This window comes from Dipodomys merriami, unplaced genomic scaffold (assembly GCF_024711535.1).
Source record: "Dipodomys merriami isolate MVZ:Mamm:240054 unplaced genomic scaffold, mDipMer1.0.p SCAF_153, whole genome shotgun sequence".
Lineage (NCBI taxonomy): Eukaryota > Metazoa > Chordata > Mammalia > Rodentia > Heteromyidae > Dipodomys > Dipodomys merriami.
Genome location: NW_027202860.1, coordinates 2,201,400 through 2,226,073, shown reverse-complemented (window position 1 = coordinate 2,226,073; position 24,674 = coordinate 2,201,400). Strand labels below are relative to the sequence as shown.

The 24,674-nt window shown below is 36.1% G+C and overlaps 1 protein-coding gene across 10 annotated transcripts in view; it reads right to left on the bottom strand.

Annotated features, from left to right (window-relative positions):
• The window catches only part of LOC138827290 (protein dispatched homolog 1), a 165,460-nt gene that overhangs the window by 61,532 nt on the left and 79,254 nt on the right, over nt 1-24,674 (bottom strand). The window contains exon 1 of one of the 10 annotated variants that reach the window (XM_070022788.1): nt 11,615-11,755. The exons of the other annotated variants lie outside the window; for them this stretch is intronic. The gene's annotated coding sequence lies outside the window, so the exon portion shown is untranslated. Of the gene's footprint in view, nt 1-11,614; nt 11,756-24,674 lie in introns of those variants that run through there. 10 annotated transcript variants of the gene reach the window in all.

Here is a 24,674-nt window from a genome sequence, read left to right as displayed (position 1 = left end):
AGTGTCACCTCTTCCATCATTTTCTCCCAGTTTTTTTTCCCTCCTGACGCCCCTCCCCAAGTTGTATAGTTCATTTTCAACAATGTGTCTACTGAGTATCACTGCTGAATAAGTTCATAAGATCACTTTTGAGTCCAAATAACCAGTATAATACTCAGATGCTATACTCAACACACAATGGAAGTTAAACTACTCTGTCAATCAAAAGAGGCAGGACAAGGAATACCAACAGCAAGAGGAATTTAAGAGGTAGAGGCACAAACTCTAGGCCTTCTTTCAGCATTATTGATAATGGCCTACCATCTCAGCAATAAGCTCACTGGAGCATTTGTTCATTGAAGGTTATATCTTGTTACTGACAAAAAGATGAGCTGTATTTTAATGCTCTGGAAACTATAAACCATAAAAGGCATTTTAAAAAGTAACTAGATAATGTAGGAAGTAATCAATAGATGAGGTCAATGAAATAATTTCACAGCATTAGAAACTTGCACTGTAGTGGGACGCCAGAGGCTCACATCAGTAACTGTAGCTACTCAGGAAGCTGAGATCTGAGGATTGCGTTTTGAAGCCAACCCAGGCAGGAAAAGTATGTGAGACTTTTATCTCCAACAAACTATTCACAAAAAGCAAAAAGTAGCACTGAAGCTCAAGTGGTAGTGCTAGACTGGAGCATAAAGAAGCTCAGGGACAGCACGCAGGCCCTGAGTTCAAGGCCCAGGACTGGTTAAAAAGAAAAAGAAAAACAGAAAAGAAACTCTCCCTGTAGAAACACTCTGCATAAAGAAGTCAATGGAAGCACATAACCTTTCAACCTCCTCCCACAGCCAGTGTTCCAGGCCTTCTCTCTTGGCCCCAGAGGAGCTATACCTTCAGTAACCTGCTGGGCTCCATGAATGTGCAGAAGGGGCTGTGTGCAAACAACTTCTGCCCTTTCCATAAGAGGACTGAAGAAAAGAATGCTTCTGTTTTGCTGGTAGTTTATATCATCCCAGGTGTGCTGAAACATCATCTTAGATAGTCCAGTCTTACCAACTATAATCATAGCTGTTCCATGACTTATGTTAGTAAGAAACATCTAAAAATTCTACTTGAGTTATAAAGTAAAACTAGGCTTAAGACAGTGTCATCAATTTATATTCTGCAATGTACCTAGAAATCCCTGCTAGATTCTCCACAACTTCCACCCATTATTCTTATCTTCTAATGAAATCTGCTTGCCCTTAGAAAAAAAGATGTTTCTTTTTCTCTATATCTAAAATCACCAACCATTCTCTTTTATTCTTTTTGCCAAGACATCATTTTATAGTTATATAGGCATTAAATAGATTTCTTGTAGGCCAGCTGAGGGACTTAATTACCATTGGTAACATTTTTTTCCACTGTGGTAACATGCAGTTCAAGTGCCAAATAACTGACATAGAAATGAATTTTTGGAACACAACCTGTTTTGTAACTTGGAAACTTCTTGGAATGAAGCAGAAACTAGTTGACGGTAAAGAATAATTTGAACTCTGACTTTGGTTTGTATTTGAAGTCATATGAGCTTTCTCTGATTCTTTAATTGTAAAATAGGAACAATTAAGTTGACTTAAGTTTTTTTTTAAAAGTGAAAAAGTAAAGAGCAAAAACCAGAAATAAGTCATTTTAAGAAATGTTTATGGCTTATTTAGGCTTGGAGGTTAAAGTGACCAAGAAAATAGCAAAATTTCAATCTGAAGTCAAGTTGACCTTGAAGCCCACACAGAGATCTTTTTTCTTTAGAATTGAAACAAAAAGGGAAAAATTGGCCTAAAACTAGAATGGAGGAATTAAAACAAAGAGACACAAGACAAAGAACAAATGTAACAAAATGCAAAAAAAAAAAAAAAAAAAAAAGTTTCTAAAGAAACTGTTAATATCCTTTACTGTGCCAAACTATTGTGATAAATGTAATGGCAAAGGCAGTGATAATTGTATTTATAGTCCAAGTTTGAAATAAGTTTTAGATTAACTATAGTAAGTTTCAAAGAAACCTATGTTAAAATCTCTTTGGGGAAGACCAGAAACACAGGGAATGCCAAAAGAGAGCAATTGTTGAAGCAGTGGCTCCATATCACGAATTTTAGTGTATTTCTTGCTGTCCATAAATTTAATATGCCAATATCAGTACACTCAAAGCCACGAATCCCATACTCAATTGATCTTTCACCTAGCATTAACTTATTTAGCAATTTGTGAGTTCACAAGTTCTTTGACCAAGCACTATCTTTTGACTACAATGAATAAAGTGATAAGAATATTAAAAGCTATCCAAATGAAGTTTCCTGGTTTTAAAACAAAAACTACGTTTTGAAATTGTAACTGAAAGGTCTATATTTGAGAAGAAATAGCAGGACTAGGTTTGAATTTTAAAGCTGACTCCACTAGTCACTCACTGTGAGAACCTGGGTCAAATTACTTCAGCTCTCAAGAGTCTCTATGTCTTGGTTTCTCCTTAAATTTAAGTGAAATGTAATTGGTACAACTTCTATGAGAGGAACAGGGCACTATCTATCAAAATTTGAAATACCTTTGATCCCAGAATTCTAGTAGAGATTTATCCCTTGCATATGCTTGAACAATGTATAAAGATACATGTATGCAATAAGATGCTGACTAAAGCACTGTAAAGGTGAAAATTATCAATAGGGAACTTAAATTTGTTGTATCCAAAACATGAGCATTCTGTGCAATGAAAAAGGATGAGTTAGGTATGGATAAAGTGGATAGAAAGAAATACAAAGAAACATTAAGTACAAAGAAAACTTAGCTGAAGAACAACCTGTATGGTATGAACCCATGGATTTAAAAAGATGTGTATGTTTGAACATGTGTGTATTTGTGTAAAGAGTCACAAGAGCAGGGCTGGGAAGGTGGCTCAGTGGTAGAATACTTGCCTTGCATGTATGAGGCACTAGGTTCAATTCCTCAGCACCACATAAACAGGAAAAGCCAGAAGTAGTGCTGTGGCTCAATTGGTAGAGTATTAGCCTTGAGCTAAAGAGCTGAGGGACAGTGCCCAGGCCCAGAGTTCAAGCCCCACGGCCAACAAAAAAAAAGTCACAAGAGCTATGTGATTGAATTATACCTCCTATTGTTTGGAACTTGAGAAATTTGTACCTATAAAGTAAGCAGAATCACTATGCTTCAAAGACAAAAAGTAGCACACCACTGAAAATGTTGTTATATGGTCATAATTATAATCATATGATTATTCATCAATACCATATATACCAAACTATGTTAATAATACCCAACTTATCCACAGAATGCACTCAAACTATATAGGTGTCTGCCAGAGTTCAGATACTTCAAAAGTACATTAATAAAACCTTATAGTAACTACTTGGAATTGGAAATTGGAACTCTTATCCAGGCCAGAAAACTGTCAAGTTAAAATCTAAATGTATAGTGAGAGAATACACAGACCTGTTCCAATTACCACAGTAATCACTTAGCAAAGACATCACTACCCTTAATAAACACAGGCTCATATAGTCTGAAAGAGCATCAACTATTACATGAGCACAAATCATTTCCACACACAAGATTTCACTTGAGTTGATCTTTCTAATAGCCCTCAGAAAAACAGACGTGGCAGGTATTACCACTACTTTGCAAAAATGACACACTCACTCAATCTAGGTAAAGTGCTCAAAGTCACATACTAATGGTAGAGACTTGAAAATGTGATGCCAAAGTTGAGAGCTTTCTACTAAACGACTTTAAGTATAGTTGGTGATTACAATTATTACAATGATGATGATATGCACGCAGGCATGTATGTATATAATTTGATGATAGTGACAGGCATTGAATATGAATTTTCATGCTTGTTAGGCAGGTGCTTAGCCACGTAAGCCATTCCTCCAGCACTTTATGCTTTAGTTATTTGTTTTGTTTTTTAGTAAAATTTCCAGTTTTCATCTGGAAGCAACCTCCTATTTCAATTCTCTTTCTTATACTTTCTAGTAGTTGAGATTACAAGCATACAAAACCCTACCTGGCCCCTTAGATGATCTATTTTAGAATAGCACTTTGCTTCACCAGATTCATAACACTGAATAAGACATAACAAGACTGGTTCCCCAACAACATTCTATGTTATAGCTAACAATCTCTTTCAGAAGAGTATTTCCCAGCGCAATTTCACTTGATTAATATAAAAAGCATGAGTGCAGTGTTTCCAAACATAAAATTTGCCTTGAGAAGTAGTCAAAATATAGAGTCTGATAAATCTGCCCACTTTATTTGAAGCAACAAGACTCCAACAACATGCCCATACTGCTGGTCCCTTTGCAAGTGTGGAAAACACAAATGAGATGGGGAGGTACAAGAGAATTTAACCTAAGTGGTATCAAGATGATGCACAATTCAAGTAGGATGAAGAAAATAAGAAAGGCTCTTTCCTAATGAGGACAGAAAAAAAAATTAACAGAAGTTCTCATGGAAATGTCTAATTATAGCTTATTTCATGACTCCCAAACTGTTCTGTGCCTTGAAATAAGAGCTAACAAGATATTAATCTTTTTATGCAAATCAAATATGTGGATTAAAGCACCTTGCCCAGTTAACTAGGAGAGATATGATTTTCTCCTAAGATTATGAGAACATAGGTCTTCAAGTTTCTTTTTCATGTCATATTTAAAAATCAATGAAGTACCTGTTATTTATTACTTATCAAACCTGTTTTAATGAGAAGTGGTTCCTCAAAGTTCGCTGGATGCTCATCCGACAAATATGGCCCCAGATCTGACAGTGCCTACTTGGCCTATTAACAGCTTTTCTAAATGCCAAAATAAATTGACAATAAGCTGTATATCAGGCATCTTCTTCAGCAGGGCTCTTAGGAAGTTGCGTGGGAGGATATCAGCCAGTTTGCTTTCTCTCTAGGAATAGTTTCTCCTCACAAAGTGCTACTAGAACTGTTTTTCCATTATGTCACCATGTCAAGCACTTTCCTCAAAATACTTCAATGAAGATATTTTAACTTCTTATAGAGAAAAGCTGAGTGTCAAAAATGTTAACTCAAAATCACATGATTGGGATTTAATCCCACGCAAGCATGACTCTAAAGGTAAGGCTTTTCCACTACCTCAGGACGATTCCAAGGCAAGATCAAGTTCAACTAGTGTTTGCAGGATCACAAGAGACTACTGACATAAAATTCTGAAAGTCCACATGAAAAATAGCCCTTGAATGCAACATTTCTAAAGATAGTTTTGAAAGGTTACATTCCAGCATCGAAGACTTAGAGAAGCCTATTTCACTAAATTAAACATATGTTAACCATTTATAAATTGTATAATGCAAATTTGAAAAAGCAGGTGCACTGTTGTTGTCATATGGTATTCAGACTATTTCGAAATAATGAAATTGAAATTTGATAATGAAATCTGTAGCTTTAATCAAGGAGCCAAACAGTTAAATGGACTGAAAAGGATGGTTTTAACTAGAAAAACATAATCTTCTTCCCTTCTGTGACAAATTAAACTTTCTTAATTTTCTCTGAGTTCATGAACTTTCTACCATTAAATGTTCCTTCAATAAGAACACATAAATATCTTCACCTAATCACTGATAAATACTTTATGCATTGTAAAAAAGAAGCTATCCCCAAAAAGTATGATAGCTGCTATTCTCTATATGCATAAGGTACAATAAGCTGAAGGAAGGAACATTATGCGTTAGATTTATTCAATAAAGTGACAGCTCAAAGTATTATCAGGTCTTTTTGGTACTAGTAAGCTTTACCTCACATCATGAAAAACCAAATTGAGCTGTAGGAACTCCCAAAGTGAAGGATTATAATTCATTTACAATGAAAACTTGCTGTTTGAGTATTACATTTATAAGTGGGTAGTTTCAACTTATGAAAATCAATACTCCCTTTAAAGGTGAAAGAAATACACCATATGTTTTTCTTCAATCTCTTTTAAAGTGTATGTGTATATATGTATATATGGTATATTGATAAAGACATGAAAAGGATAAACTATACATGTTATACATTTCATTTTATAAAAACTACTCAAGGTGTTTCCAAACAGCTTAATGATAGAGAAGAAAAATTTTAAATGCTAGGCAAAGCCCCCCTCCATATTTACAACAAGAAATTATAAAAGTAAAATAAATTTAGAAAGTTGTGGAGAAAATCCTGAATTTGGAAAGCATTATTGCTAGAAAGGAGTTAAGTTGTCAAAGCAGAAATTTTTATGTGTAGGAGTCAGTGAGTGAAAGGATTCAGGATTATAAAAACACCAATCTCACGCAGGACACTGATGGCTCAGCCTTCTAACCCTAACGATTCAGGAGGCTGATATCTGAGGATTGCAGTATCTAAGCCAGTCCCAGTGGGAAGGTCCATGAGACTCTTATCTCCAATTAACAACCAAAAAGCCAGAAGTGCTGGATTCGATTCCTCAGCACCACATATGCAAAAAAGAAAAAAGCTGGAAGTGATGCTGTGGCTCAAGTGGTAGAGTGCTAGCCTTGAGCTGAAGAGCTGAGGGATAGCACCCAGGCCCAGAGTTCAGGCCCCACGACCGGACCCAAAAAAAAAAAAAAAAAAAGCCAGAAGTATAGCTGTAGCTCAAGTGATAGAACACTAGCCTTGAGGGGGAAAAAAAAAATCTCAGGGGCAGAACCCAGATCCTGAGTTCAAGCCCTAGGATAAGCATGCGTGCAAGCGCGCACACACACACACACACACACACACACACACACACACACACACACACACATACACACACACACACACAAAATCTGATTTTTCTCACATTATGGTTCATGTACTTTGGCAGTAGGTATATGTAGGAAGAGACTTGTGAGTATCTTTTACAATTTGGGTTAAGTGATCAATAACATCTTCATTTAGCACAAATTCTTATCTTCCTAAATGTATACTTGAAGATCACTATTACTGAATTGTATTTGTTAAGGCAGTTCTTCTGCTATATGTAGTTATCTAGCCCAAGAACCAGCAAAGACATTTATCTGGACTCTGCTATCAGTCTTGAGGGGAATGCAATATATAACCACAAACATTCACAAGTTACAGATCTGTTACAGCAGTCTCAACTTAGGCTACAGATTAAAATCACTATGGTATTTTTTTTTTAATTACAGGACTAGACCCCTGGCTAGAGGTTCTGATTTAATTCATGTTGGAGTAGTATGGACATGTAATATTTCAAAAGTCTCCCATATGATTCTAAGGTGCAGCTAAGGCTGAGCACCACTGATTTGTACTTTATATAATCAATTCTTATCAATTTATGAAGAAGTAACAAAATATTTAACATTCAGAAAATACTTCTTAAAATGCAAATTATGCTACATATTTGAAAAAACATTTGGACCTGGTATTCCCTGTTCCAACTGCTTTATCCTATTGCACTCTACTTTTCAGATACAGTACTTCTCATGTGGGAAGGGTACCAGCAAGGATGTAGCCACGGATGAGAAAGTCTTAATGAAACATCAGCTTACGTCAGTCAACTGTGCAGAATTCAAGGGCAATAGAGTGCAGGAATGTGAAGCAAGTTGTCACATAGTGTCAATTACTTAGTGGCCTTTTAAAGCAAGTTTAGGAAATAGCCAATTTGACAAACAAGTTTATTTAACCCTCAAGATAAAGTATAGTACTCACTTCTAGTAAGTGTCTGAAAATGTTTCTTAATGTTTCAGTGTGTGTGTGTGCAATATTCCATGTGAGGTCCTGGGGGGTAAGTTTCTGAGTGCATTTTAAGCATCTTAAACCTTTCTGATTGTAGGGTCTAACAGCCTCAGATGCTAGGCCTACTCTGCTCTCTAGCTTCACACCCCACCAAATAAAAAGTATAGGATGTCTGGTAATAAATAGGACTTCAAGATGTGATGGGTCTGTCTCAAGGTTATGAGATTTCATCTGAAACTATTGTGCTGCACTAAAATCCCAAAATGGACAGCTTTTCAACTGAGCAACCCACCTGTATTACCACTTCCCCGGCCGACACGGATCGTATTACTAGGCTTAACTAATTTTGTTGAACAGATCACAAGCATATCTAAAGATACCACATGATGTTTAAATACTTCACACATCCCTAACCCCAACACTTAGCAGCTCAAGGGATGAGGAAAATTAAATAATAATAATAAAAATACCTTCTCCTCCCACATATTGTGAGGCTAAAGAATGTGAGAGAATTTTTTAAATGCCTTTCATTAAACCAAAAACTGAGATCAATCACCATGAATCACTTCAAAGTCATTTGATTTAAATAGGGATGTGTTTTGTTTTAATACCACACTTAGAATTATCTAAACTTTTCCCACAAATGTTAAGCATTTGATATCAGGCCCGACTCCCTGCTGTTTTGTGAACTTTGAAATGTAGCAAATCAAACTTCCTAGAGCAGAGCAGCTTCTCAAATGGGTTCTTCCCTGCAGAGTCCAGCAAATATGATCTCTCAAGGGTATCCTGCAGTCCACTGAGCAACCTGGGAAACATCACTAAAGGTATTTGTATGAATCACCATTAAAGGCATCTTTTTATTTAAGGACTCTGAGAGTTGCTTTAAGCTTAGAAAATCATTTAATTTTAAAGGCTTTCTTCCATTTGATTGGCAAACTAACTTTTAGTAAAAGCCTGGATATAATTTTCATAAATGTTTCTATTCTTTATTGTTAGAAATGCTCCTGAATGCTGTTATATGCTTTCTTGTATCAGATGGACTGTAATTGCAGTTAGAGTGAGTTGACATGGGATTCTGTTTGCTTATAAAGGAAATTAAATTATATTTTTCAATTCAATAGATAAATATCTTTATTTCATAATGATATAAGAAATAGTACTATTTATAATAGCCAAGTTATAGATGCAGCCAAGGTGCTCATCAATACATGAATAAAGAAAGTTGGTACTCAATGAAGTTTTATTTAGCTATAAAGAAGAATGAAATCATGTCATTTGCAGGAAAATGGATGGACCTGGAAATCATCATGGTAAAATAAGCCAGACTTTGACAAAATAGCATATGTATTCTCTCATATGCAGAATCTATCTTTAAGGGGGGGGGGGGGAGGCAAACCAGGCACGACTGGTTCATTCCTGTAATCCTAGCTACTCAGGAAGCTGAGATCTGAGGACTGCAGTTCAAAAATAGCCTGTGAAGGAAAGTCCATGAAACCCTTATTTCCAATTAATTACCAAAAAAGCATAAAGTAGAGGTATGCCTCAAGTGGTAGAGTGCTAACCTTGAGTGAAAAAGTTCAGGGACAGTGCACAGGTCCTGAGTTCAAGACTGGCACAAAAAATAAAGGGGGGAAGATGAGGGGAGACAAGAGGGGAGGAGAGGAGAGATGAAGGAAGGGCAAGAGAGGGCAGCAGAGGGGAGGGAAAAGGAAAGGAGATGAGTGAGAGGCGGAGGCGAGACTGGGGGAAGAGAGAAGGGAACTATCTGAGAGGACTAAGGGTCCAGTGAAAAGGGGACTAGAGAGGATAATGGGAGATAAATATGATCAAAGTGCATTTATGTATATGATGTATACAAATATAAGCACGTATAAATATACACATGTATGAAATGTCATGAAATAAATTATTTTACAGTTGACAAATATTAAAAAAGCGGGAGAGATTTTAAAGATGCACCTACTATATCCTTTGTGAATAATAAGATGCACCTACTATATCCTTTGTGAATAATTTTGTAATCTAAATGTGTCCATCTCTAATGCATGGGTCCATTTAACAGCATTTAAAAGGACAGAAAAGAAATTTAGAAGGAGAGAACAAAGACCCTCTATTTCCCAAAGCTAGCTTGTCTGATTTAGTTATTTCGCTTTGTCATTTTTTCCTCAAAAGGCTGAGCAGCTCGTCTTGATATTAAACAACTCAGTTTGTTTCTATATTAAGATGTAATCACAAAATGCAAGTTCTACAAAAAATCAGAAAATGTTCATATAGTCATATATGTCAAGGCATAGCCATCATCCACACTGAGTTTTAAAAAACCTGCAGGGAGAATGCACGGTTCTAATATCAAAGCAGTTATAACTGAAGGTAAAGAATCGAGGTATAGTGAACACTGAAAAGCAGATATCCAAAGAGCTGCCAAAAAAGGGTCAATTGCTTCAATAAAGCAGGTGAGATTAGGGTTAAAGGCTGGATGAACCAATTTTTAAAGACACATCATTTTTTTAGACTAAGGCAAGGTTATCACATAATTTCTGAATTGCACTGGAGGACAGTCATTTCAGGTACTTAAATATTATATATGTTTATAATCAATGTAAATAGTTGATGTTCACAATTTTAATTCTCATGTCTGTGAAATATACTATGTGAAACATGTGAAGATGGACACTGAAACAAAAGTTCCAAATACATTATCTCAAGAAGAAATTCCAATATTCAATATTTTACAATGAAACATTCAAAAATAGTTGATTGGAGAAACAAAAGTAAAAAATAAAATAATGCAAAAGGCCATCTTTAACATTTTAAAAAGCAGAAATGTGTCAGCATACTTTAAAATCAAGGGAAGTAGCAAGCCTACTAGCAAGATACTTACTAGTTTAGAGCTTATTTACATAGTTCAGTGATATCCTAGCCATCAAAGGGAACTGGAGCTGTCTTAATTATAAATATTATGATCTAAAATAATCCTCTGCTGGATAAAAAGGCATATTTCTTTCAACAAGAATACTTATTTTCTGAAGAAAAGTTTCAGCAAGTTATAAAACGTTCTCTATTTCTTATGCTGTCATCCAAGAAAGGCATTTCTGGTCAGCCAGGATGAAACTATTCAGTTTTCACTAATTTTTTTTTCTGTTTAACCTTCTTAATCTTACATTTTATTACCATATGTAAAAATATTTCATAGACTAATGCAGTCTGAATTTTTCTATTTGTCAAATATTAATTGCCCATTCTCACTTTAAACAAAAGCCAGCAGAGTAAATGTATTCTGATTTGGGCTTTCTGTAATAAGCACAATTATAATGTAGCTATTATTGTTAACAATTTAAACTGCATAGAATGCATGAAATACTTAGTCAACTACAGCTCAAGCGGGTGCACACCAAGTTGTAGGTTTGAAATGAATGCTGATAAGATTTAAACCTGCTGTTGAATCTTAGTTTGCCAATAGGTATCTCACCAAACTTTTCTCTTTATAGGTTCAAAAATAACAATTTACTGTTTTCTTAAAGTATTTATTTTGCAAAAGTGATTCCTATGATTTCATACCTATGCTCCTATCGACTAGTCATGGTAGAAGCACTTATTTTCAAATTTTTCTGATTTAGTTAGTGATTAAACAACAATCTCAAAGTATGAAACAACAGGTCCTACTTTAAATCTCAAATTTCCTTCCAACTTCACAAAGAAAGCACATTTTCACAAACATATCTTACTGTGGCAGGCTATAAAGTAAAATAAGCTTTGTGAGATTTTCATGTATGCTGTTCAAAGTTTACTTTGGGGGGAAAAACACAAATGAGCTGGAATTTTAACTACTACCTTAGAAACTAAGTTTAGTTTTAAAAAATAAATTCTTTCAAAGTAGCCGAAGCAAACATAGCGAAGCAAGAATAAAAATATTACCTTACTGTTAAAAGAAGAAACTTCTCTGGTTCAGTTTGGTTTACAAAGATCTGCAGCTTCACAGCCACCACTGGCTGCAGGAACAGGGAGCCACAGAAAGCAAGAGTTGGCAGGAGCAGCTAGGGGCAGAGCAAACTGAGAGCCAGGAGGGACGGAATGACAAGCACATGCAGATTGCTTTGAATTAGGCATGTTAGGGGCTGGAACTTGTGTTGTTTGCTCTCCTATAGGACAGGAGTTTTTCTCCTACTTAACCCCTGGGGGCAAGTTAATAATGGTAACAGCTGGCATACAGAGAAGCCTGATCAGAGCAGGAGGTCAGCAAGCCAGGATATGAAGGTGACATGTAATTTCTAGCCTTTTCCTGCTTCTACAGGGAAATTGCAACAAGGACTGTTTTTAGTTATAATGTCCTTTGATCTTTCAGATTTAAAGTTACTTAGTAGATTAAAGCCATGTTGGCTGATATTATTTGCTTGCTTAGCCTAATATAAGTGTTACCAATTCACTTTTCTGACACATAGGGTTAGAACACTTAAACTAACACAAATAAACACCATTTTGTGTTTATTTCTAAGTTCCGGAGATTCTTGTGCTCTTTCAAAAATGGCTCTTGCTTTTAAGACAGAAACTTCATAGTTTCGAAAGAGGCAGCCTTCATTTTTAAAAAGAAATGCCGGAGTCAAAGCTATGCTTTCCTTCATTTTTCCTAACTACAAAGTTTTTCTTAAAAAATAAATAGCTTTGACACTGCCTTTCATAAAGGAATGACCCTGATACTATTATTTCAAATTCTACATAAACACCTTGCAAATATCTACAAATACTTCAAACGTAAAAATGACAAGCAATAATTTATTCAACCTTTTAAGTCTAACCTTTCATATTATAGAAAGGAATAAACAATCTTTCTAATAGGGCATACTGATTAGTTAATTATGAGAGTTCAAAAATCTCCCAAGAACAAAGGAAAAATAAACTTGGACTTCATTAAAATAAAAAAAAAGTTTTGTACAAAGAACATTATCAGAAAAGTGAAAAAACTTCATACAATTGGAGAAATTATTTTCAGATAATGTATATAATATAGATATTGTTCAGATGTGTTGTTTTTTTTTTAAAGCTTCCTACCCCTCAATGAAAAGACAATCTAATTCAAAAATAGCAAAGTTTCTGAACAGACAGTTCTCCGAAGACATGCAAATAGGCAATACTAATCATTACTAGTTTAAGGAAACACAAATGAAAACCACAATGAGATACCAGTTGTCATCCTCAAAGACAGCCATAAAATGCAGAAAATAGCAAGGACTGACAAGGGCATGGAGAAATTAGAACTCTTACATTCTTGTTGGTGTAAATGTAAAACATCATGTGGCTACTGGGAAAAACAGTTTCAAAGTTAACAAGAACCACACATAGAATTACCACATGGCACAACAATGCCAATAAGGTACAGTTGATCCTCATTTGTGGATTCTGTACTTGCAAGTTTGTCTCCACACAATAATTTATTTGTAACCCCCAAAAGAATCCCTGTGGTGTTTTCAGTTACTCAAACATTCTGGTGCACAGAGGGGTGACTTGTGGATGTACATGCTCCTAATTTAAAGTCCAACAAGAAGACAATGTCTGGCTGTCATATTACAAAAAAAGTGTCCCTCCGTATATTTAGTGGCATTTTTATGCTTTCTGGTGGTGATTTCACTGCTTAAAATGTCTACATATGTAGTGCTAAAGTGCTGCCTAGTGTTTCTAAATGAAAGAAGCAAGAAAGTGTGCCTTTCAGAGACAAATACATATGCACTTTTGTAACTTTGTTCTGACTTGAGTTTTAGTGTTACCACTACATCCAATACTTTACAATCTTTATATTTTTAGCAAAGTTAACAATTCATACATTATTTAAATACTTTAGATCCATGAAGAAATACACAAAGTATGGTACACATTGTTATTTCATTTTTTTAAAAAATCATGTTTTTTATCCAGTCACTTCAATATGTCTCCTAACACATTATTCAAGTGAAAATAAAGGTGCTAGTGACATTCCAAAGTTCTAACATTCTCTGAAAATAATCTCTTTTTTTTTCTAGTATCACTGGGGCTTGAACTCAGTTTCATGCTCCCTCTGCTTGTTCATTTAGTGCTCCACCATTTGAACTATGTCTCTTTTTGTTGCTAGTCATTTTGAAAATGTAATTTCATCAACTTTACTTCCCTGCTGGCTTCAAATCTCAATCCTTAAGATCTGTTTCCTCTGTAGCTAGGATTATAGGAGTAAGCCACTGGCACCTGGCTGAGCCACCAAACCTAATCTATTTTTCGGAAATCATATACTGTAGTTGTCTCTCTTAATTATTAATAAGAGTAAAGAGCCTGGAAGAGGGAGAAAGGGACACGGGTCAGCAGGAAAAGTATACTTAGTTCTTTTAAAAAGTAAAGAAAAAAAAATAGCTGTTCTCTAACATACTCTCTCTCCCAACTGAACCTAGTCCAGAATCTAATTCCAGATTTTCTTATCCTTATTAACACTTAGACATTCTATCTTTCTTTTTAGTACTCAATGCTAAAACTCAAATACCCTAGTAAACTGTTGCCTAATGTAAACTAAACAGAAGACCAATGCTGCAGCAAGATTTTTTTTCTTTCAGAATGGCCAACAGTTTAGCAATTTGAAAGAAAAATTCACTGAAACTAACCATAGGTCAGTTCTACACACAATATTCCATATTGTATGTTAACACTTCTGGAATAGATTGTTAGATGTGTACTACTGAAGACTCAAAAACACAACTTGTTGTTAAGCATAGTCCAATATAGGCAATTAGTGAAGACCTGGCAGTCCAGTCTCAGCTCTACCATTCACTGGCTATGAAACCTCCATCTATTAGTCCAATACCCAAAGTTAAAACATTACAAAAGATGATCTGAGAGATTCTGAATTCAGTTTTTGTGCCATAAATAGATAAAAATAAATCCCAGGATTTTTGTTGTTGTTGTTTTGGTTTAGTTTTGTCCTGGGTATGGGGCTTGAGCTCACGACATGAGCACTGTCCCACGAAATTTTTTTTTCTCGAGGCTAGTGCTCTACCACTTCAGCCACAGCTCTACTTCTGGCTTTTCTGTTGCTTAACTAGAGATAAGAGTCACATGGACTTTCCTGCTTGGGCTGACTTCAAATTGCAATTCTCAGGTTTTAGCCTCCTGAGTAGATAAGATTTTTATAGGCATGACCCACCGGAGCCCAGCTTAAATCCTAGTTTTACTATTTAAATTTAGATTATTTAAGAAAAGACTGTATAGTGAAAATTAAGTCAATCAAATTTGGAGCAAATGATCAGATTGCAAGTAAGGTGGAGGAAAAACAAAACAAGCATGTTTGTTGCTACATTCCTTCCCATGAATTTGGAAATATACTCCAGTTTATATTCTAATCTCATCTGAGAAATGACATTTCTTAATCTCATGGCTTCTTTCATGTTCCATTTCCTATTGGAAATTCTATTTCCAAACTTACAAATATTGCAAATGCAAAATTTGTGGCCTTACTTCTCTTTTATAATCTCATATCTAAGGAGTTTGGTCTGCACTGTCCAGCTTGAGAGGCTATCCATGCCCTTCCCCATTTTTATTTGCTGGGCACTGATTTCCTTTCAAAGAACTGTCCCAAAGTTGCTTTTCCCTTGACCTTATCTTAACTCTCTCCCCACTCCTACCCTGCAAGGCTGAGGATGACACTGAAGGAAGCACGAACAAATGCATACTAAAACAAATGCACACGCTTGCCTCCCCAGGGCTCTCCATGATGCTGTGATTCATCTCATCTGCAGATTCTCCACTAGAAATCCTTACAAGGTAAAATCAATCAATCAATCAATCCATGGTCCTACCTGAATCCTAGCAAATAATGAAATGAGTTTTACAGGAAAAGGCAACTATTGGATCATGAGTTTTTTTCAACATTTATCATCTCTATCTCAAAATTATTCTTTTTTTTGGGGGGGGGGGCATCCAGTCATGGGGCCTGAACTCTGGGCCTGGGCGTTGTCCCTCAGCTCTTCAGCTCAAGGCTAGCGCTCTACCACTTGAGCCACAGTGTCACTTCTGGCTTTTTTCTTTTTGCTTATGTGGTGCTGAGGAATCGAACCAGGGCCTCAGGCATGCAAGGCAAGCGCTCTACCACTGAGCCACCTTCCCAGCCCCCCCTCAAAGTTATTCTCAAACCAGTCCCTTGACCATCAAAATGTTTGACCTTCTTTCCTAAATTAACTAGTTACACACCAGATCTTTGCTGTCCACTTAGCTAGCCACAAACCAAGTGCAGCTATTCAATTTTAAATTAATTTATATTAAATGGAGTTAGAATTTTAGTGCCCCAGATGCATGAGCACCACATTTCAAGTTCTCAATGGCCACCGGTGGCTTGTTGCTATAGTACAAAAGAGTACAGGTAGAATTTCTATCACCACACAGATTTACTAGACAGCACTTTAGTTTTTTCCTGCCAAGTCTCTTTACTCTGTCTTATTCTCCCTCCACAAGTTCACCTTTTTCTTCTCTCTCTGCCAACCCCTTCAAAAGTTCTTACAAAAATTGTTTGTTGTCCTCTAGCCTAAAAATAATTTCCTTGCTTGGCCTGCTTATTCAGATTAGTCTAGCTTTTTCTTTCCCTCCACTACCAGCAATATCAAGCCTCATCCCAGCTCATTCCTTTACTTCCTACAATCTTACTCCCCCATCTAATAAAACTGTTCCTTCAGAAATGAAATTGAATGGTTTTTTCTCAATACTTATTTCCTTTACGTATCTTCATTTCTGAATCCTTCAGGTAATATTCTTCCTCCTTATTCAATTTCCATTATTCTAACATTCTCTACCTTGTTAACCTCCATTCCATTATTCTTAATTCTCTTATACTAAACCTTGAGCAATATCCAGTAGTACTTTTTTTCCTTTCCTGCATATATCATCACAGTCAACTTCTATTTAAAGTTCCATTGGGCAAGTACTGCTAAAGACATTTCATTTGTGTGTCCTGATGGCATTTCAAACTCAATGATGTAAAATATACATTGTCATCATCAAGCAACTGCTGTACTGGTTTCTACTGCTTTCCACTATCTCAGTCACTTAAACCTCCCATTTTCATTTCAATATTGAACACTTGATTTATACTGTTATCTTGAACTAGGGAAGGAGTTGTGTTGGCCTTTAGGTACTTGTTTAATTCCATTTATTCAATCTCAAATCCCAACCATCAACCTATCCATTCTATATTCTCTGCCACCTTCTTAGTTTAATTGTCCCCTGAATAATTACAACAAAGTACATTTCCAATCTAATCAACATAAAACTTCTTGATTCATCATCAGAAGATAGAGCTAATTAAGCTGCTTTTCCAGACCAAAAAACCACCAATGTCTCTCCTATGCCTACCATGTAAAATTTGATCATTTAGTAGTTGTCTTTCCCATTCCACTCAGTACTCTAGCCAACACTTGGCTTTACTTCTTGGCTTGGAGATGGGGGTTGTCACTAGGGTAACATTGTTACAGTACTTATTTAACATGCAGGAGGCCCTGGATTCAATTCCTCAGCATTGAAGCAGGAGATATGGGACATAGCTGACAGACTCTGCTTTTTTCCAAATAAACTTACACATACATTCTCAGTGTGTGTGCTATTCTTTCATCCAGCAATGGCCTTTTATTACATTTCCAACTTTCCATAACCCCTTTCTGTATAGCACATAAAAAATAGCACATCCTCCATGAAATCTTCCCTGATTATCAGAAATGAATTCTCCATCCTATAAGTCATAGGCTAGTATTTCTTTTTTTCAGTACAGGATTCATGCTGAGGGCCTTGCATTTGCTAGTCAGGTGCTCTGCTACTTGAGTCATGCCTCCAGTCATTTTTGTTTAAGGTATTTTTCCAATGTATAGAATTTATGCCCCGGTCATCCTGGACTGTGATCCTTTTATTTATGCTTGCTATGTAATTGGAATGACAGATACACATTAATACACCCAGCTTTATTGGTTGAGATGGTGGTCTCACAAACTTTTTGATTAGGCTGGCTTCAAACCTAGATCCTACCAATCTCATCCTCCTAAGTAGTTAGGATTTGTTGGTGTGAGCCACCACTACATCCTGCCGTGACTGTTTTGTCTTTATCACAGTTATTTGGATATTCATTAACGTACACTTAGAGGCACAGACTGTATTATTACCTTTATACCTTTTGGGAAGGTCTATAATGCACATTATAGCATGTGCTAGGTCCAACATTGATCCTTTACAAATATTTATTGAATAAAAATTTGTTACTATTAACTATTCTTTGTTAAGTGGAACAAATGCAATATGGAAGTATAATCTGCAAAATAAAATTCAATATACAAAATCCTATTTCCTGTTGACTTATATAGTCAGCAGAGACCGTTCCCACTTATAGGAAAGAAACAGCCAGGATTCAGTATATTTTAAGCATGATTACGATATGTTGCACTGTTGTCTTTTTTAAAGTCTGGAAGTTAAACAAGTATTGAATATTAAGGAATGACAGCAGCTGGCTATCTACCTTTTCTCCAAAAGAGTACTGCTCAAGTTTATTCTTGGGAAGATTTTAACACTTCATTTTGTGTCATAAATTTTATTTATTTATTATTACCAGTCCTGAGGCTTGAACTCTGAGCCTAGGTGCTATCCCTGAGTCTTTTGCTCAAGGCTAACACTCTACCACTTGAGCCACAGCATCACTTCCAGCTTCTTCTGTACTTTAAGAGTCTCACAGACTTTCCTGCCCAGGCTGGCTTCAAATTGCAATTCTCAGATTTCAGCCTCCTGTGTAGCTGAGATTACAGGTGTCAGCCATGGCACCCAGTCATTTGCATAGTTTTTGAGATAGGACTTTCCTTGACATTAGCAGAATATTTTCTGTGCATTTGATAGCCCTAAGGCTTGAACTCCTTGCCTGGACACTATCCCTGAGTTTTGTTTTTTGGTTTTTGTTTTTGTTTTGCTCAAAGCTAGTACTGTACCACCTGAGCCACAACTCCACTTCTGGCTTTTTGGTGGTTAACTAAAAAAGATAAGAGACTGACAGACTTTCCTTATAGGCTGACTTCGAACCATGATCCTCAGATCTCAGCTGCCTGAGTAACTAGGATTACAGGCATAGGAACCAGTGTCCAGTAAGAAATACTTTTAAATAACAAAACTAATCTATCTTTCCCATTTAGTGAGTCATTACAATTAAACTGTTTCCTTAATTGCCAATTTATCTTACTGCAATCAGTCTGACTTCTCTGATTAAGTGTCTTAGAAATAAGTAAACATGCATATAATCCTAGCTATTAAGGAGGCTGAGATTTGGTGATCACAGTTCAAAGCTAGCCCAGGCAGGAAAGTCCGTGAGACCCTTATCTACAATAAATCACCAGAAAACCAGAAGTGGTACTGTGGCTCAAGTGACAGAGCGCTAGCTAGCCTTGAGCTGAGAAGCTGAGGGACAGCACACAGGCCCAGAGTTCAAGCCCCACAAACGACAAAAAAAGAAATACAAAAAGAAAAAAGAAGTAAGTAAATCTAGAATTTCTTACTTTTTGTTTCTTATAGTCTTTTCTCGAATTGAGTAAAAGCTAGGAAACTACACATTGTCAATAATTTTTGAAAAGTATTTTGGTTATCCAGATTAACATTTACTTAATACTAATTTTATTTTATTTTATTTTTGCTGGTCCTGGGGCTTGAACTCAGGGCCTCAGCACTGTCCCTGAGCCTCTTTGTACTTCAAGGCTAGCACTCTACGACTTGAGCCACAGTGCCACTTCCAGCTTTTTCTGAGTAGTTTATTGGCGGTAAGAGTCTCATGGACTTTTCTGCCCAGGCTGGCTTCGAACTGAGATCCTAAGATCTCAGCTTCCTGAATAGCTAGGATTACAGATATAAGCTGTTGATACCTGGCTATTAAAATTTTTAGTAGAGGTTAAAAACTTTGGCACATATTTTAAAGGGAAAAAGGAGATCAGTAGATTTTTGGAAGTAGTTTTTCATTTTTCTATAAAAGAAAATGAAAATTTAATGCAAACAAATAAGTGAAAATATTATACAATACACTTTAACCTAGCAAAAAGTAATTGCAAAAAAGCTTTTTAAATGTGAAAAATATCTGAAGCAGGACAGTTTTTCATAGGTTTCACACTGGAATTCAGCTGATCATTTGTTTTTAATGAGACATTTTGTCTCACACAAAGCATAGTGTTAACTTTTAGAGGAGAGAAGGCTCAGATCTGATAGTTTTATATTAAATATAAGCTGAATCATTTCAGCCCTAACAAAATTACAATGTTGTAGATAAATCATCTATGAATATAATCTTGTAATGTATGAGGGTTTAAAAACAAAGCAAAATGTATTCATAGGCTCTGGAGACCTTCCAAAATATTTTTAGTGTGCAATATAGGATTTCAAAACACAATGTCTTACTTTTACAATAAAACTCTTGGCAGGAGATCTGTTTTTTAAAATGAAGACCACTATATCATGACTCTAATCTAATTAGAAAAGTCTTTTATTGGTTTCAGTTGTATCTTTTTACCAAACTCTAAAGTGAATCTAAATGAATAAAGTATGTGGTTATTAAGAGGTGGTAGAACTATTAAACTGAAATTTTCTGTAGTTAGACTTTTTAGAGATATTTAGGGAGAAAACTACAATCATTTTCCTTATGTCATGAAATAACAATACAAATAAGTTAATTTTCCAAATGTTAGACTTTACTGGAAAATAAGTCACTTGGACACAAGCAGCTGTCATTTAGATTTATAATTACTACAACACATCATATTCTGATATAAAATGAAGTTGTATGAAAAAGAGTAAATAGAATTCAAAGCTCCTCCTATTTATATTACTTGTGACAAGAACCTCAACTTACCGAACACTAAGACAGAAGACATGAGAGTTAGGCATTTCACAAATGTAGGGGGAGTTCTCTCCTATGTTGAAAATACATGTGTTACTCAGAAGTTTAAACAGTTCAAAAATTGTAAGTCATGCCATGTCTGGCTTCATAAATGTGTTTAAATGATATAACATTCTGTGAGATGACTTGGAAAAGGTAAGAATTAAGGTAATAACAAAAGAGAAAAGAGTAAAGACATTTATATAAGAATTTAGGAATATTTAAAAACAATAGAATATATTTTACTCATATCTTTTAAAAATTCTTTAAAAATCTTAATCTAACCCAATAGTGTGCTTAGGTTTAGAATTCCTGAGGCCTAGCTGAAAGAATACATTTATAAATAGGGTACATTAGAAACTAGGTCCTAGAAGATAAAGGAATCTTGATGTACTTAAGGGTAGAGTATCAATAAAGTTAGCAAATACCAAAGCAAGAGCACTAAAATGGAGCTGGATGTGATGGAACACAGCTTTTGTATAAGCCACCTGGGAGAGTAGGTGGGGGCATTACTTGAGGCCAGGAGCTTGAGGCTAGCCCAAGCAACACAGCGAGACCCCCATCTCAAAACCTAAAACACCAAAAATAAACAAAAGAAAGTGAAAGAAAACTCATCACAATAATTGTTATGCTAAGCCCAGCGCCAGTGGCTCATGCCTGTAATCCTAGCTACTCAGGAGGCTGAGATCTGAGGATCAAAGTCAGCCCTAGCAGGAAAGTCCTTGAGACTCTTATCTCCAATTAACCACCACAAAACCAGAAGCGGTGCTGTAACTCAAGTGGTAGAGCGCATGCCTTGACCTGAAGAACTCAGGACAGCATCCTGGTCCAGAGTTCAAGCCCCACGACCAACAATCATTGTTGTGCTTTACAGTAAGGCTCTTCAAGACCAAGACATGTTTGGCATATTCACCAAAAACTTGGTAAGAGCATAGGCAAGTTCTAGTTGACCATAGTTATCCACAGTGCACATGTGTGCACATGTGTTTAAGGCAAAGGTTACCTGTGGTGCTAATATAATTTGAAATACTGACACAGTGGTCTACCTAGTAAATACAGCGCTATATTGCTGCCTTTTAGTTGCAACTGTGATTTTAAACTGTCAAGCAAAAATGAATCTCCAGAATAGAGACCAGTCAAATGTTCCAGTTCCAGTGTTGAGACAAGATATCTATCTTTATGCTCCTAAATATGCTGGGATGCACATCGCTACCTTTTGGCATCTGCAAATGCTCACAATGCTATAAACAGGACTACATAGAACCAATATAAGTCATCTGAGGGACTATTAACTTTAAACATCTTTGGAGAAGAAAAATCCACTAATTTCTTAGCCTATTTCAGATGCAACTCAAATAACCTAAGATTGCAATACTTTTGATGAAAATGTAGGAGGAATACATTTAGCATGACTTTAAACACTCTCTTATAACAAAGCCTACAACCTATAATAGACATCATGATTCTTTAATCACAAAATAATTACAACAAAAATAATCATACACAATATTACCTTCAATAAAGTACTTTATTTACTAGTAGACCATTGTATCCAGTTTTCAAATTATATTAGCACCACAAAGATAACCTTTCCCTTAAACATCTGTGCACACACATGCATGCACACACAAGAAACAAGTATCACAATGTTGTTAGTGATATTCAGTATTTACATTTTTCAGAGATCTGTCATCTGACAGATTCAGTATTTACATTCTTCAGAGATCTGTCATCTGACAGTGTTACAATACAAGAGAACAAAACATGAAAATGAAGATGAAGAGCTGCAAAAATGAAACTAGTAAGCTCTTTGTTTTGTTCCTAAGTTAAGGTATCTGCCTTACTGAGTCACCAACTGTAATAGCTTTCTGGAATATCTCAGTCACTGACCAAGAATCCCTAAATAGGAACTTTACTTAATATCCTCTAGTCATATTTCCTTATGCATTACACAGTCAACACAGCCCTCAAACACTGCATATTTGATATACACTCCACCTTCCATCCCTATGGGATATGAGGCAATTCAGTGTTCTTTATTTCCTCTGCCAAGTGTGATGCCATGGCTGTACACGTCCACACCCTGTTGGCTTTGCAAGGAGTCAAATCCAGCAAAGATTAAGCTCAGATCCCCTATGTAAGAACAAATGGAACTGTCACAAATCTTAAAATAATCCTGGTCTAGTATAATGATAAAATGTACCTTTTCCTAATCTCTGATTATATTTACTGTGTTAGTCAGCAAGTATAATCCATTACTATAATAAATACTTAAGATAATCAATTTATTTTGACTCACAATTTCATAAGTTTCCGTGCATGGCTGATTGACCCAGTTACTACTTTTCAATCTTAACACATCATGGTGATAATTACATAGGAAAACTACACATCTTGTAGTCATGGAGCAAAAGAGTGAAAAGAGAACAGGAATGAGGTTTAATTTTATTTCAAGGGTACCTGCTCAATGCCCTGAAGGCCATCTTACTAGGCCCCACTTCTTAAAAGTTCTACCACTTCCCAATAGAACTAAACTGAGGATCAAGCCTTCAACACCCGGACCTGTGGGGGACATATGATATCCCAATTACTGTTAGCCAATAGCTATTACTAATACTAGTACACTAACAAAAGCCACTGTGGACAACTACAGCTGAACTCAAACTTTGGGAAGCTAGGAGTATATGAGAGATTTTTTTTTTTTTTTACTTTGCTATGATCTTAGCATTTTCATATCTTTTGACACTCAGTTAAAAACTAAGTTTTGCAGGATCTTTCATCACATTCCTGGGAAAGGTGGGCTGATATTCAAGATTAACACTATTTGCAGCATCTGTTCTTTCAGTGATAAACAGCTGTGCCTTTTTGTAGAAGGTAACTGAAAAGAAGAGGAAGAGAGAAGAGTGAACCAGAGGTGAGATCCTGGTGCCCATATTATCTTGTTTGTAAAAACAAAGTTCCTTGAGCTGTTCCAGAGAAACATACAGCCCAGATTAATAACAATGTATAGACTTCACAGGTCAAGAAAAGAATTTTTTTCTCCTCCTAACATGAAAGCATTAAAGGAATATCCCTTTGGCATAATGTTTTCAAAAGCAATTAAATTTTAGATAATAAAATACATTTATTTCTGGATTCTGGTAATGCTTTTTTTTAAAGTTTTGATCCAATTTGTTACATTCAGGTCATGATTTTTAATTTTTTTAATTAATAAGTTTTTTATTGTGAAAATACCATACAGAGGGGTTACAATTACATGAGCAAAGTAATGAGTACATTTCTTATCAAGCATTGTTGCCTCCTCCTTAGTTTCCCCTCACAATCCCTGCCTTCCCATCTACCCTCCCCATCCTCCTACCCCCGCCCCCTGCCAAAGTTGTAATGTTTGTTTTTCGACATAGCGTCTTGTACATCTCATTGTTGCAATGGGTCCACCTGTATCCCTATTTAAACAATTTGTTTTTTCCCTTCCCCTCCCCAAATTATATCAACATCAAATACAGTGAAAACAGGGGTTATACTGGGGGTGAGGGACATACAAAGCAACAACAACAAAAAAATATCTCTTATTTGATTTTTAATTTTTTTTTTTTTTGGTCAGTTGTGGGGGCTGAACTCTGGGCCTGGGTGCTTTCCCTCAGCATTTTGGCTCAAGGCTAGTGCCCTACCACTTGAGCCATAGCACCACTTCTGTCTTTTTTCTGCTAATGTGATGCTGAGGAATTGAACCCAGGGCCTCATGTACGCGAGGCAAGCACTCTACCAATGAGCCAAGTTCCCAGCCCATGGCAATGTATTTTAAAAGTTCAACTGAGCATGTGCACAAGTCTTCCTGTAAGAGTGTTTCATTTTTCAAATGTTCCTTTTTTTTTTTTTTTTGCCAGTTCTGTGGCTTAAACTCTGGGTCTGGGCACTGTCTCTGAGTTTTTGTGCTCAAAGCTAGTGCTCCACCATTAGAGCCACAGCTCCACTTCCAGCTTTCTGTGGTTAATTGGAGATAAGAGTGTCATGGGCTTGCTTCAAACAGCAGTCCTCCATACTCAGCCTCCTGCATAGCTATGGTTACAGGCATAAGCCACTGGCACCCAG